This window comes from Amblyraja radiata, chromosome 11 (genome assembly GCF_010909765.2).
Source record: "Amblyraja radiata isolate CabotCenter1 chromosome 11, sAmbRad1.1.pri, whole genome shotgun sequence".
In the NCBI taxonomy this organism is placed as follows: Eukaryota; Metazoa; Chordata; class Chondrichthyes; order Rajiformes; family Rajidae; genus Amblyraja; species Amblyraja radiata.
This window is the reverse complement of record NC_045966.1, coordinates 19,233,539-19,248,608: the sequence shown is the minus strand read 5'-3', so window position 1 is coordinate 19,248,608 and position 15,070 is coordinate 19,233,539. Positions and strand designations below refer to the sequence as shown.

The 15,070-nt window shown below is 42.2% G+C and overlaps 1 protein-coding gene across 3 annotated transcripts in view; it reads right to left on the bottom strand.

The window, feature by feature from the left end:
* Positions 1-15,070, bottom strand: part of LOC116978352 (serine/threonine-protein phosphatase 2B catalytic subunit alpha isoform-like) — a 329,244-nt gene that overhangs the window by 77,135 nt on the left and 237,039 nt on the right. The window lies entirely within an intron of this gene.

Below are 15,070 nucleotides of genomic sequence, written 5' to 3'. Positions count from 1 at the left end.
CCCGCGATATTCCACGACCCCACTGACTCACCCAGACTAGACATGAGGCGTGAAAATGGTGGAGAGCTGATCCCGCCCGGGCCCACTGCACAGGCGCGGAGAGACAGCGTAATTTTGCGTCGCTACTGCGTCAGGCGCAGGCGTGGATGGTCGCAAATATTTTTTTCCCCCAAATCATCCTGCAGGCCAGAACCAGAATGTCCCGAATTTCCAGTAATTTCTTTCAAAGTGGAAACACTGATTCGCTCCAATTTTTTAAATTTGTTTTTGTTTTTTTTTTACTCTGGAAAAAAAGGGGGGTGCAACAGCACCCATCGCACCACCCCTTTCGGACGGCCATGAATTCTACTGGGTTAGACAGAGCAGCTTCACTGCAAACTTACTACGTATCTTAGTCAGAAACAGCTGTATCATAAAAATGTATAAAGCAACATTGCCCTGTTAATTCAAATCTGCAGACATAAGAATTGCTAATTCTTTCCCATTGCTGTTTTCTGAAGAATATAGTACATAGCATATCTGCTGTTTGACCAATTTTACCCACTAGGGGACAGAGTGTGCTTCAAGATCAATGTTTCATCTGTATTTTCGGCTGCTCATTCACTCTTCTCATTGTGTTCTATTCTGAAATGTAAGCGTACTGATGAATGTGAATAATATTTTGGTGTCATTCAATCAGAGGAAGTAATACAGGTAATGTGATCTTATTGGAATAGATTGTGCTAATTTTGCCAAGGGCCCATATCGACTTTTCCTTCAGCATATTGGAGCAGGCACAGGGTGCACAGTCATCTGCCTGCCTTGCAACTCTCTCTACAGGCTTTCATAGATCACATGCAGCATTAATCGGTATATGCACCTTCTTGGCTACCTCCTGCTAGCAGTCTTGCTGTAGCTCTGGATTATCACCATGGCTCACCTGCACAGAGAACAGGTCTTCTTGCAGGGTCTATTTCTTTTTCAGCCCTGCCTAACTAAGTCCCCCTGATCCCCAGCTTCACTCTCCCACACCACTCCCATCATCACAGCAGGTATTCATTAAGTAACAAGGCTACCCTGTAGATAGAAGAGTGCTGCTTACATTGAGTTTATGTCCCTTTAAGAGCTGTCTGCAGAGATCACTCCAGGGAGCTTAAATACCAGCAGCAATCGGAACATAAAACACATCAGTTGAATCCACCATGCAAAATCTGACACTGTAGCATTAAACAAGGGGACAAGCCAACACGACAATGCTGTAAAGCAATTTCAGGATCCTATCTTCCATTTCTCATTTTGTGTGCATTTTGTCATCCATAATTAAATAGCAAAACTAATGACACATTGTGAAGAGCGATCGAGAAACAAGGAACTGCAGATGTTGGTTTACATAGAATGACACAAAGTGCTGGAGTAACTCAACAGGTTAGGCAGCATCTCTGGAGAAAATGGATAGGTGACTTTTCGGGTTGGGATCTTTCTTTAGACAAAGAAGAGTTTGGACTATAAATGTTATCTCTGATAAAAGTCCTGCTATAAATGTTGCCATAACAACATTTAAAAGATATTAGGACAGACATATTGATCGGAAAGGTTTAGAGGGATAGGGACCAAACATATTGTTTAAGAAGGAACTGCAGATGCTGGAAAATCGAAGGTACACAAAAATACTGGAGAAACTCAGCGGATGCAGCAGCATCTATGGAGCGAAGGAAATAGGCAACGTTTCGGGCCGAAACCCTTCTTCAGACTGAACATCTACACTAGGTGGGACTAGTGTAGATGGGGCATCTTGGTTGGCATGGGCAAGTTGGGCCAAAGGGCCTGTTTCCTTACTGTATGACTATGACTGGCTCTATCCATGTTCTCCGGAGATGCTGCCTGACCTGCTATGAAGAGAAATGGTGGTTGAACTGTAGAGGTTTCTCTGCAGTGCAGATGAGGGGCACCTTTGACAAAAGGATACAACCGTAACTTGTCAAACCTTCAAACAATGATTCCATTTTTGATCTGGACTTCAGAAATCATAAGGGGAAGAACTGATATAGGAATTGACAAGGAAAGGTAATGTTTAGTGAGTGAGAGTGCAGAGGTATAAGGTCAGATTTCATTGGATAAAGGTGAACCAAATGTCGGTAAAACCGCACCAATTTGAGGAAGTAGACCAAGGCAGAGGGGGTCCCCCAAGGGGGGGGGGGGGGGGCGGCATGCGACCCCCCTGCACTCAGAGGAGGGGGGGAGAGAGGGAGAGAGAGGGGAGAGAGAGAGGGCGAGAGAGAGGGGGAGAAAGAGAGAGAGAGAGAGGGGGGGAGAGAGAGAGGGGGGAGGGGGGGGGGGAGAGAGGAGGGGGGGGGGAGGGGGAGCGGGGGAGGGGGGAGGGAGAGAGAGGGGGGGAGAGGGGGGGGAGAGGGGGGGGGAGAGAGGGGGGGGGAGAGGGGGGGGGAGAGGGGGGGGGAGAGGGGGGGGGGGAGAGGGGGGGGGGGAGAGGGGGGGGGGGCGGGGGGGGGGGGGAGAGGGGGGGTGAGAGGGGGGGGGAGAGGGGGGGGGAGAGGGGGGTGGGGGAGAAGGGGGGGAGAGAGGGGGGGAGAGAGGGGGGAGAGAGGGGGGAAGGAGAGGGGGGGGGAGGAAGAGTGGGGAGACGAGGGGGGGGGAAGAGAGGGGGGGGGAAGAGAGGGGGGGAAGAGGCGGGGGGGGAAGAGAGGGGGGGGAGAGAGGGGGGGGAGAGAGGTGGAAAGAAAGAGAGTGCTCTGAGAGGGGGGGTTAGAGAGGGCGGGGGAGATGTGGGGAGCAGGGAGGTGGTAGGGGTGTGTGGAGGGGGAGGGGGGGGTTTAGGGGAGGGATGGGGGTGGAGGGGATGGGTGGGGAGGAAGGAGAGGGGGAGGAGAGGACGAGGGGGGAGAGGGGGGGAGGGAGATGGGGGATAGGAGGAAGGAGAGGGGGGGGAGAGGGGAATGAGGGGGGGGGGGGGAGAGGAGAGTGATGGGGGGGGGGGGGGGGGGGGAGAGAGTGCCTTTTTACTTCAACCCAAACCCAAACAACCATTTGCAGGCAGTGCTATTTTACCTCTAACCATATTTTCATTTTCAAACCAAATTAAGGGTACTCACAGTGCTGTAGACATTTGTCAGTGTCATTCAAAGCTCTGATTGAGGCACACCACTTGCAGAGACTGATTGAGGCACACCACTTGCAGAGACTGATTGAGGCACACCACTTCCTGGTTTTATAGTCCCTCCCCCTCCCTCCAGCAGGGGCAGTAGAGAGAATGGGGAATGTTGTAAAAACATTAATATATCTGTCAATTTTCATCGACGGGAAAAATCCTCGGCACACATGCGGCGGAGGGGGGCTCTGAGCGAGGTGGCCAAAAATGACGGCCGTAGGTGGCGGCGTACTCTCGGAAACCGCAGCACAGAAAGCCAAAACCGGTCAAGAACAGAGTTTTAGTAATATAGAAGATGTGTGCACAGTTTGATGTAGAAATTCTGATTCTGAAACTGAGAATCTACCTTGTACTATAACCAGGTAGGGCTGAAACATATATCCAACTATGAAATTTCACACTTGGAGATATGTGGAGGCAATCAGAGGCATCAAATTGTATTATGTTCATCTTTTTCTTTTTCTTTTAATTATTATTATGTTTTAGATTAGTTTTAGTTTTAGAGACACAGCCCCTTCAGCCCACCTAGTCCGCACCAACCAGTGGTCCCTGCACACTAACACTATCCTACACACACTGGGTACAATTTACACTTATTCCAAGCCAATTAACCTACAAACCTTTGGAGTGTGGGAGGAAACCGAAGATCTCAGAGAAAACCCACGTGGTCACGGGGAGAACGTACAAACTCTGTATAGACAGCAATCGTAGTGAGGATCAAACTCGGGTCTCCAATGCTGCAAGCGTTGTTGGGCACCAACTCTACCGCTGCGCCACTGTGCCGCCCTAGGTTACCTTTAAGTTACCTTTATTTCAATTAAAGATATTGCCATTCTAACTGACTAACAGCAATATTGGATTGGTACTGACAGGGATGCCAGAGCTGTCAGGGCAATTTCTAGGCTTATGACCCTGCTGGCACTTGGGGCTATGCCAGGATGATGGTGCCCTTGCGTTTGGTTAGTTAACCCCAAGGCAGTCACACATATGGGGCATGGGCTCTTGTTCCCCTAGCTGGCTAGGCTGTGGGTCTTTGTCATTTCAAGGAAACAAGAAGCAAGTCATGTGCCAGGGGAGGGGGGTCAGTGGGTGGTGTGCAAATAAAGATGACATGCATGTTTTTAACTTCTGCAACCTGTAAATGAAATGAGTAAGATTTCAACAGGATAATTCCCAAGGATGCTGCCATTTTCTAACAGTTAAGCCCCAAAGATGACCTTAGCCTCAGCAAGTTCTCAGTGTGATGAGTACTATCTTCTGCATGAGGGTCAGATATTGCAGATTGTGCTTGTTATTCATTGCTTAGAATACAAGAGCATAGAAAATAGGTGCATCTGAAGAACACACAACCACTGGAGCCTTCTCAATAAGGACTATTTCAATGTTATATCTTTGCACTAAATGTTGCACCTTTATCATTTATCTGTGCACTGTGGGCAGCTTGATTGATTGTATTCATGCATATGCTTTTCTCTGCCTGGATAGTAGGCAAATAAAAGCTTTTCACTGTACGTCAGACAATTATCAACTAAACTAAAACCACTTCCACATCTTATGTTCATCTCCTGTGATTCAGCTGGATTCCAAAATGTCTATTGATCTCCTCCTCAATTGTACTCAGTGACAAAGTATCTTGAGCCTTTTGAGGAAGAGAATTCCAATGATTCCCAACCTTTAAGTTCAGTCAGGTCTCAATCCTAAATGTACATTGAATCTTGAGCTGGAGCGCCCTCTATTTGCTTGCCCCTTGTTCTGCATGAAGCAAGGTAGATATGTTAGCAAACATCAACGTGACTGCCTTTGCCTGTCTATCATGAATGTATATAAGCAAGCTGTATCATGTGGGCGTGAGATTTGCAACAGTGTTAATCGTGTGAAGGTGAAGTGAATGAATCTTAGGTATGAAGCTTAGTGTCAGGTCTTGTTAGTATGTGAAAGATGAGGGTTCGGGATATTAAGCAGTGTCTGAGCCACCAGCAGGATCAGTATTTGCAGATCAATCACAGACCTTGACATGATATATAAGGTCATAGTACTTCTGGTGAAACTGCATCCATGTCCAACTCTTGACAGTGACTCTCACAGCCATCTGGTTCCACTATCCTCACAGATGTTCTGCTCTCCTGCCTATCTCCACCTATCCATTACAGATACAACATATTCAATTTTCAAGCTCCTCCTCTTGTACAAGGTTGGTAAGTCTTGGAGCACATGTTTGGCTGTGGTTCAGCATCTGCAGGGTCAGACTGAGTCTCAGAGAGCCTGCCAATACCATTTGCGGTCATGATGAACACTGCTACCACAATGACTTCTCTGGCTTTAATAGTGCAGGTGATCTTTAAGTGTTGCCAGCCATGTGTGACCCTGAATCCATGTCAGCTGAAATACTGTAGGTAACCAATAAACAGCACAGTTAGTGCTGGCTTAACGTGAAAAAAAAAACGTAATAATGTGAGTATTGGGTGTTAATTAATGTCCTTGGATTGTTTGATTGTGAAGAAAATCCTTGCTAAACATAGCAATCAAGCAATTGAACAGGCAGCATGAAGTTGGCATGTTCACCATGTTGAAAATACATGCCTTCATCGTGCTTTGCAATTTCTGCAACCAGACTCAGAAATTATCAGGTAAATTCCCATCAAATGTTAAGCCTCTATTCATGAGAATGTGAAAAATAACACTGCTGCCAGCTAACAAGGACGTTTATCTGAAAATGATTGTCTTGAGAATATATGTGTAGGAAAGAACTGCAAATGCTAGTTTAAATCGAAGGTAGACACAAACTGCTGGAGTAACTCAGCAGGACAGGCAGCATCTCTGGAGAGAAGGAATGGGTGACGTTTCGGGTTGAGACCCTTCTTCAGACTTGAGAATATACATTTGTTCTATTCTAATGATTATTCTGCTAAAGTGTTGAGGCCTATTTTTGGTCGCATACATTTTAATATTAAATAGTTTTCTGAGTTGAGGAAGAACTTCAATGCCTTTAGAGATAAAATCAAACTTGATTATACAGCTCATGATGTCAATAAAATGTCACTGTTCATTCAGGTGAGGAAAACTGAATGTTAAGGTAAGTGAAATTGCTCAGTCAAAAAACAAGTGTGTCCATTAATGGACAGTGCGCATTCAATATTTGTGCATTCTGTTGAAGAAGCTGTTGCCTTGTGAAGCAAAGAACAATTTCCATTTGGCTAAACTCCTGGGTGGACATTCAATTGCATAGTGCAAGATATCTATTTGCTCTGCCGCTGAATTGAAATGCAACTCCGAACATCAACTGCTCTTAGTATTTGCAGGCAATGCAATTTTGAATTGTGCACCCCATGCATCGGAAGTGCTTGTGCATTAAGAATGTTTGGAACATGGCAATTATATGAACAGGCTAGGAATGGCATTGCTGCTGGAACCACAAGTACAAAAACACAACTGTCAAATTAACCATAGTTTGTTGTTACTCCAAATGCCTGGGAGCCCCTATGTTCATAATTTCTGCTGGATCCAACAAGATTCCATAGAATTAAAGAGAATGTATAAAGAACCTGATGTTCTTATCACTGAAGTTCAATTTCTTAAAAATACCAATGTTGATTTCAGGTTATCTTTAGTGCCAGGTGCACCTTTCCCCTTCAATATTTTGAAGGGATCATTCTCTTCATAACTTCCCGGTCTGATTTTTTGTCTCCATCAACTATCCCCCTGCATAACCCACCCCTCTCTCCATCTAATTTAATTTCCCCATGCAACTGCAGGAGATGCAACACCTTTTTGTTTTGCACCTTCCCTTCCCTCCATCAACAGACCTAACATCCTTCCAGGCAAAGCAGCAATTCACTTGCACTATTTCCAGTTAGGCACCGTGTTGAGTGTTCATTATGTGGTCCCTCTAAATTGGAGAAACTATACACAGTTTGGGGTAACCAATTTGCCTAGACCCTGCATTCAGCTCATAGGTGAGTTTCACCCTGAGTTTTCATGTTGCCTGCCATCTTAACTCACCATCTCACTTGCACTCTGCCAATAAATTGATTACAGAATGGCCACATGCATCATTAAAATTTAAATGTATCTACCATTTAGAATTAATCAGAGTGGATAAAAACCTTAATGTTCTTATCACTGAAGCTGCATCTCTTAAAAATACCAACACTAATTTCAGGAAAAAAATCAAAAACCATCAGAAAGGTAGTAGCACCTATGTTTTAAAAAATAAAAATATGTACTATGAGAAAATACCAGTGGGATTTTCCAGGATCATATTCAGAATTAAAGATATCTGGATACCAGTTGTAAAATGTAACAATAGTAGTGAATTAAATCTTCCATGTTATTTTATTGTCACTTTTTTCATAGAATGAACCTCTGCTTAGAAATCTATCAGTGCCTGGAAGGCTATATGGAATTGGCAGCACATTGCACTCTAATGGATGTTTATTTCAAAGACACACTGCTGCAGATTTATATGCACGCAGTGCCAATAAAATGTGGAGTTGTGCTGTAGAAATAACATTTTATATTTTTTTCAAAGGTGATGCAGTGGTAATATTCCATTCACATACATATTTAAGTTATTTCATTACGGAATCAGAAGACCTTTCTTTCACATGCTCTGCTATTGTTGAATGTGCAAAGGAAAATATGCGATTTATGGGTCAAATACTTATGGACAATGGGAAAGAGAAGCCCAAAGAACAGCGGATCACTCAAAAGGTGGCAGGACTAATAACTTCATGGCCCAAATGGGAGTTCTAAAAGTTTCTAGGTTAAACAGAACACACCAAAAGCAGACTGCCAGCAGCACGTAACACCATCCAGGACTTGCCCCTTTAAATAATAATATCAATGTCAACCTTTGTGCACAGTGAATGTGTGTTTCTGAAGGTCTGCCTTGCACAATCCATGCATGCATGATGGAAAGTAATGCAAGCCCTGTACATCTGATATATAGAGGGTACACAAAATTGCTGGGGAAACTCAGCAGGTGCAGCAGCATCTATGGAGCGAAGGAAATAGGCGACGTTTCGGGCCGAAACCCTTCTTCAGACTGGTCATCATCAAAGTTTATCCTTTGATATATAGAGGACCTGCTTCTACTGACAAGTCCCCAAGTTTCACAAAAATTCAATTACATATCATCGGGCAATAGAATTTCAGGCCTGCATTTATACTGTATACAACATACCGATATTCCTGTGAATTCTCCTCATCTTCAGAATGTCTTCTTTCTGACACAATTCTTGTTTTTTTTAGCAAAACGCATCAGATAATTTGCACATTTCGAAGTCGCACAAAATAATGTATTATATAAACTGTTGTTTATCCTTTGAAAAACAAATGTTGGTCAGTGCTTTCGGAGAAACTCCTCTTCCACATTTCGCAGAGCCTTTTCATCACCAATTCAATGAAAAGGCTTCTGATGTGGAACACAATTGGTGCATCGAGATGTCAGTCTGGAATTTATGCTCTCATCCTGCATTAGCAACTGAATCTTGAACTTTCTGACTCAGAAGTACATAAGGTATTATTGAGCCCAGCAGGAATTTGGAGCAGAAATTCAATCCCTTGGATCCTCGGTGCATGGTGAGGGTACATTAATTCTCTCTCTATTCTCTGACACCCAGACACTTTCAGACCCACCTAACTGTGCAATCTAATGGTGAAAGTCCCAATCTCCAATCACCCCAACTAGTTGTCTGATGAATGCACACTTCCCTCTTCAGCCCTCTAGGAATTTTGTCAGCCCACTCCTGATTTTCAGCACAGATTCTCATTTTATCCTCCGCAATCCCCAGTCCTACCTTTGATCCTTCAATTCTGTGCTAACCCTTGTCTCCTCATCCTTTGTCCTGATTCGTATCTTCCCTGACCTTTTGCCTTGATCCTCACCCCTCCATCCCCACCCACATCCCCCAATCCTCAGCCCGATGATGACCTTCCTGAACCTCATCTGACCAATCTTTGGGTCATCATTGGTCCTGCCCTTTCATGACCGCAGAACTTCAATAAATTCAGACTCACCTCAAGCCCTGATGTAATGTGACAAATGTTCTAGACTATCCCCGACCCTGACTACAATCCAGCTCAATAATCACTCACATTTAAACATGGCCTCGGTTTTGGGAGGCAATTTTTACAAATAATAAGACATGCAGCATCTAATTCATTATGTCTGACCCCTTGGGTCTTGAACCATGATTTTCATAATTTCCCTGGAAAAATTGTTGTGTTTGCAAAAGCAATCAATTATATTTAATGTGCTTCAGCCAGATGTGGCAATTTGCAACAGGTGGTCCACCACAAAATGGCTGTTAACTAACAGGTGCAAATATCACTGTAGGACAGCTAATGGTAACAGCAATCAAGCTTTGCTCTTAAAATTCAATAGATCTTAATTTCAGAAGTGCATATCTACCTAAATCAACATTATATATAAAGTGTGGGTGGCCAAGGGAGAATTTACTATCCTCTTTATTTCTAATCTTTTATAATGAATCGAGGAAAGCGTGCAATATTTCCATTTAGGTGACCATTAACAACATGCCAGCGCTATCATTTTGAAGGAATAATTAAAATTCCAGCTTCCTTTCCTGATTTTGTGTATCTATTGCCACATGTGGCTGAAACACATTAACTATAATTGATTGCTTTTGCAAACACAACCATTTTTCCAGGGAAATTATGAAAAGCAAACAAAACTCTTGGTTTCTTATCTTTCCCTCTACCTCGCCCAATCTTTTCTAATCTCACTTCTTTAAAGTGGGAGAAATTAGTTCACTATTTTTTTAAGAATCTTTTCAACTACCTGTATCTCTCTCTTCCACAAATATATCCACAAGCGAAGGTAGACAAAAGTGCTGGTGAAACTCAGCGGGTGCAGCAGCATCTATGGAGCGAAGGAAATAGGCGACGTTTCGGGCCAAAACCCTTCTCCACAAGCTATTCTTGTTCCAGATTTGAATCTATATCTCTCACTCATTTTCTGTTCACCTTATTTCATGCCAATTCCAATCTCAGATCCATAAGAATGTAATTGTTTTGTTAAGGGGCTGGTAAACTTGGAACATTCTGGACTCCTGTGGATAATTGCCCAATCTGAAGTAACTATACTTATTTCTCAATGGTTGAAGAACCAATGTGAAAGTCGAAGCAACTTTTCTCCTCAAATGATGCCAGGTTTGTCAAGTGGGATTTCCTCTGAAACTAATGTGCTTACTTTATCATGATTGGCGCTCTGATTTCTGTAACAACTCCATTATATTTTGTTGCAGCTTTATGAATAGTGAACCTGAACCAGTAAGCACAAGGATGACTCAACTAATTTCAAACAGTTAAGCTACGATGCTAAACTGTAATCCTTTTTTAAATTATTTAGTCACAGTTATGACATGCCAATGAACACACTGTCCTTCAATTTTACTTTATAATACATTATAAGATATATTATGAAGACCGATTGTACATTGCTTTAGATTGTCAACTAATATTCTGGAGATCAAAATCAACAATATCTAAACTGTATAAATGCATCATTAGGTATTGTGTTTTAAGATGATTGAGATCATTAAAGGCACTGAGTAAATACTAGTACTATTTTAAATTAATAATTTGCAATGAAAATTACAAATTGTTGGCCTTAATTATTAGATGTTAATTCAACTAAGTCCATTTTCTATGTTTAATTGTGATGAAGATTAGGATGCAAGTTGGTTGAACAAACATACCAGATCATAGGTGTTAACCGATTGAATTAGGCAGAAGTGATGAAAAACAATGTGTTGGTATGAGGCATGAAGGCCAGATCAATAGTTATTGATAGTGGAACATTTGGAATTAGAAGGTGGCATTGCATTGTTCTAAAAACATTTGTATTCTGACGTGTTATAGTGGAGGAAGTAATACATTTTCTGTCAAACAAGCACTCTTACTCTTGAGTTAATGATGAAGGGTATATCACTGATAAAGAGATAAAGATGTTTGGGCCAAAGATACTGACAAGCAATCTGTAGCAATATCTGAAGATGAGATGACTGGTCTCTAATATCTACATCCTTGGTTTCCCATTGTTTCCTAATATTAAAAGTGCTCCCTGATGCCACACTTAGTTAAATGTTCTATCAAACTAGGCCAGTCTTTCTCAACCATTTAGAATTCATCTCCTTATCCGACGCCGGGGCAAGATCACCCGGTGAGAATGGCCAGGAACATCGTGCCTCCGTAGAGGCAATTGCGGTGGCCTCAATAGGCCTGACTTTGGGGTGAACTTGGGGTGGGGACTGGACATTGTGCCTTCCCCAAGGGGGATGATTTTTTTTGTCTGTAATGTAATCCTGTTAGTCTTTGTCCAAGATGGCTGTCGTGGAGGGAGAGTGGACGCTGGCGCGCTTTGGCTGCCGCTGCTCTCTCTTCACATTGTGTTTTTGATTTTCTGTTTTTGGACTGAATTCTGTTTTTAGTTTGTGTGTCTGTGATGTCTTTATTATTTATTTTACTCTGATTATATGTTTATATTCCTGTTAATCTATGTAAGGTGTCCTTGAGATGTCTGAAAGGCGCCCAACAAATAAAATTTATTATTATTATTATTATAAAGGCAAAAGACGCGCCATTCAATAACATTATGAAGAAATTGGAGGAGCATTTCAACCCAAAGCCTCTGGAAATTGCAGAAAGCTATAAATTTGGCACTAGAAACCAGAAGCAGAATGAGACAATCAATGAGTACACTGTTGCCTTGAAAAACTTTGCACTGTAACTTTCGAACTTTTCTCGGACGCGCACTACGCAACAGATTTGTTTGTGGTCTAGTGGATGAACGTATTCAGTCCAAACTCATGAACACTCCAGATCTTACATTCGCGAAAGCATGCAAGATTGCAACCACAATGGAGATGACATCAAAGAATGCTCGCGAGTTTCTGGACCTACTGATATTCACAGAGGGCATGGAAATCCTTGAGCAAGTTCTCACTCGACTGAACTGCCACAATGTCAAACTGCGACAAAGTAAATGCACATTTGTGCAGTCAGAGGTGGTCTACCTTGGACACAAAATAGATGCCAATGGACTTCGCCCTGTGAAGGCGAAAGTTGAAGCAATAGTGAATGCTCCAAAATCCAACAATGTGTCAGAGCTACGATCATTCCTTGGGATGGTACAGTTCTATGCACGATTCCTTCCAGATTTAGCAACTGTGCTAAAGCCACTACATCATCTGCTACAAAAAGATGTGAAATGGACGTGGGGAAAGGAACAGCAACGTGCATATGAAATCTGCAAGGAAAATTTGACAAGTGACAAACTTCTTGTTCACTATGATACGACACACGAGATGAAACTTGCTTGTGATGCTTCAAGTTATGGTATAGGTGCAGTGATCTCCACGTAATGAATGACGGACAGGAAAAGCCTATTGCTTTTGCATCCCACATTCTATCACCGAGTGAGCGTAATTATGCACAGATAGAAAAGGAAGCACTCAGCATCGTGTTCAGAATCAAGAAATTCCATCAGTTTCTTCTTGGCAGACCATTCACCCTAGTGACTGATCACAAGCCACTATTAGTGATACTTGGTACCAAGTCAGCTATACCTGCCATGGCGGCATCAAGGATGCAGCGCTGGGCAATTTTGCTGTCCCAGTATGACTACAAGGTGGAGTACAGAAGCTCCAAGTGCAACGCAGTTGCAGATGCGTTGTCCCATGAGAACTCTGACATGGGAAGTGAGAACTCAATCTACACACTGCAATTTGTAGATGAAGACTTTCCAGTGACTGCAACAGAAATTGCAGCAGAAACAGAGAAAGATAATGTGCTGAAGTGAGTCTATGAACAGACCTTGAATGGTTGGACTGAAATCGATAGTGCATTGAACTCAGTTCTGAACTCAGAGTTGAAGCCTTTCCATAATCGACACCATGAATTATCATGCGAGCAGGGATGCATTAAGTGGGGTTATAGTGTGGTTATACCACAGTCTTTGAGAAACAAAATTATGAATGAACTTCATGCCGGACATCCTGGCATAGTAAGCATGAAGTCAATTGACAGAAGTTCTGTGTATTGCCCTGGTATTGACAGTGACATTGAGTCAATGGTGAGCAAATGTAGTGTCTGCCAAAATTGCCGGAGTAAACCACCAAAAACACCACTTCAACCCTGGTCATGGCCAAGTAGACCTTTTCAGAGAGTTCATGTAGATTTTTGTGAAAAGGGTAATGATCACTTTCTGGCACTAGTTGATAGTCATTCCAAATGGATTGAGGTTAAGCATATGGGGTCAAGCACTACTACTGAGTGTACCATAGATGAGTTTAGATCAATTTTTGCATGCCATGGTTTTCCGGAAGAACTTGTTTCTGATAATGGGCCTCAGTCTAACGGTTCAAAGAGTTCATGCAGTGGATTGGTGTAAAACACACACTTGTTCCCCCATACCATCCTGCCTCCAATGGGGCGGCGGAAAGGTCTGTTAGAATTGTCAAAGATATTCTCAAGGAACATGTTTTGCAGGGTGGTTCAAAGCTCAGCATGAAACATCGTTTGGCTAGTTTCTTGCTGAAGTACAGAACCACACAACACACAACAACGGGTTACTCACCTGCAGAACTGTTGCTGAAGAGAAGGCTATGAATACGCCTAAGTCTAGTTCAACCCAACCTGGCCTTGAGAATTGAGCAAAAACAGTTAAGTTAAAAACGCCATTTTGACTCCCACGAAAAGGAGAGGTACTTCAAGCCAGATGAGCGGGTTTGTGTTCTCAGTCCTCCCAACAAGTCCAGTCGAGACAAATGGGATGTTGGGAAAAGAATGGAAGTGTGTGGAACAAAAAGATACTTAATTGAAGTTAGAGATAGGATCAAAAGTGTTCATGTTGATCAAATGATTCCAGCCAAAGATGAGCCAAAAACTGAGCATGAAGTCCTAATCCCTGAGTTTTGATCTGAAAGCGAGTTGGAAGAGACCACTGTGATTGAAATACAAAGTTCAGTTAGTACAGACAAAGAAACAGATTCCTCTGGTCAAAGTTAGGGTACTAAAACAGAGTCAAACAAGCCTACAGTTGAGTCAACACCTAAACCTGTTACACCTGTTATTGTTAGACGATCAGGTATGATGCATAAACCAGTAGTCAGGTTACGTTTGTAAGTTAAGTAACTCACTGTATAAGTAAAACGAAAATGTGTAGATATGTAAAATAAATATATTATGTTTATCATTTAAGATTTCAAAAATACTGGTTTAAATCAAGTATCACAACAACAAAATTGTAACTGAGTACTTAGATTTAATAAAAACAGAGAGCAGTGTTATGTATTCATACATATTCATGTATATGTTAATGAGTTGGTATTCAATGTAAGCAGGGAATGTTGGGTAATAAATCTCTCTCTCATGATCCAGGCAACCATTCTGCCATCCGGAATATAACAATACATTAATATTTATTTTATACTTTTATTTCCTCAGGATTCATTCTCCTTTTTTCCAATTTGCACCAGAATATTGTAACAAATTAAATTACATCCTTATGATGAAAAAAAATGCTCTGACCTATTATGAAATATAAAGAAACAAATCGGCTTCATTGTCATTGGAAATGCATTAAGGAGAACATAAAATATGAACCTTTCAAGCACCTGCACAATCAATCAAAATGGTGTTTGCTAGCTATGCAGTCAGGTTAAAATAACCACACAAAACAGATTTAGAAGAGAACAAAACCTATGCAGAAGATAGACACAAAATCCTGGAGCAGGACAGGCAGCATCTCTGGAGAGAAAGAATGGGTGAGGTTTTGGGTCAAGACCCTTCTTCAGACTATGCAGATTATCACTTCATAATTACATAAAATTATCACATCAACAGTAGTATTATCTTCTACTGCTCAACCACCAATCCACTCCTATTCTACACAAAATCATTAAG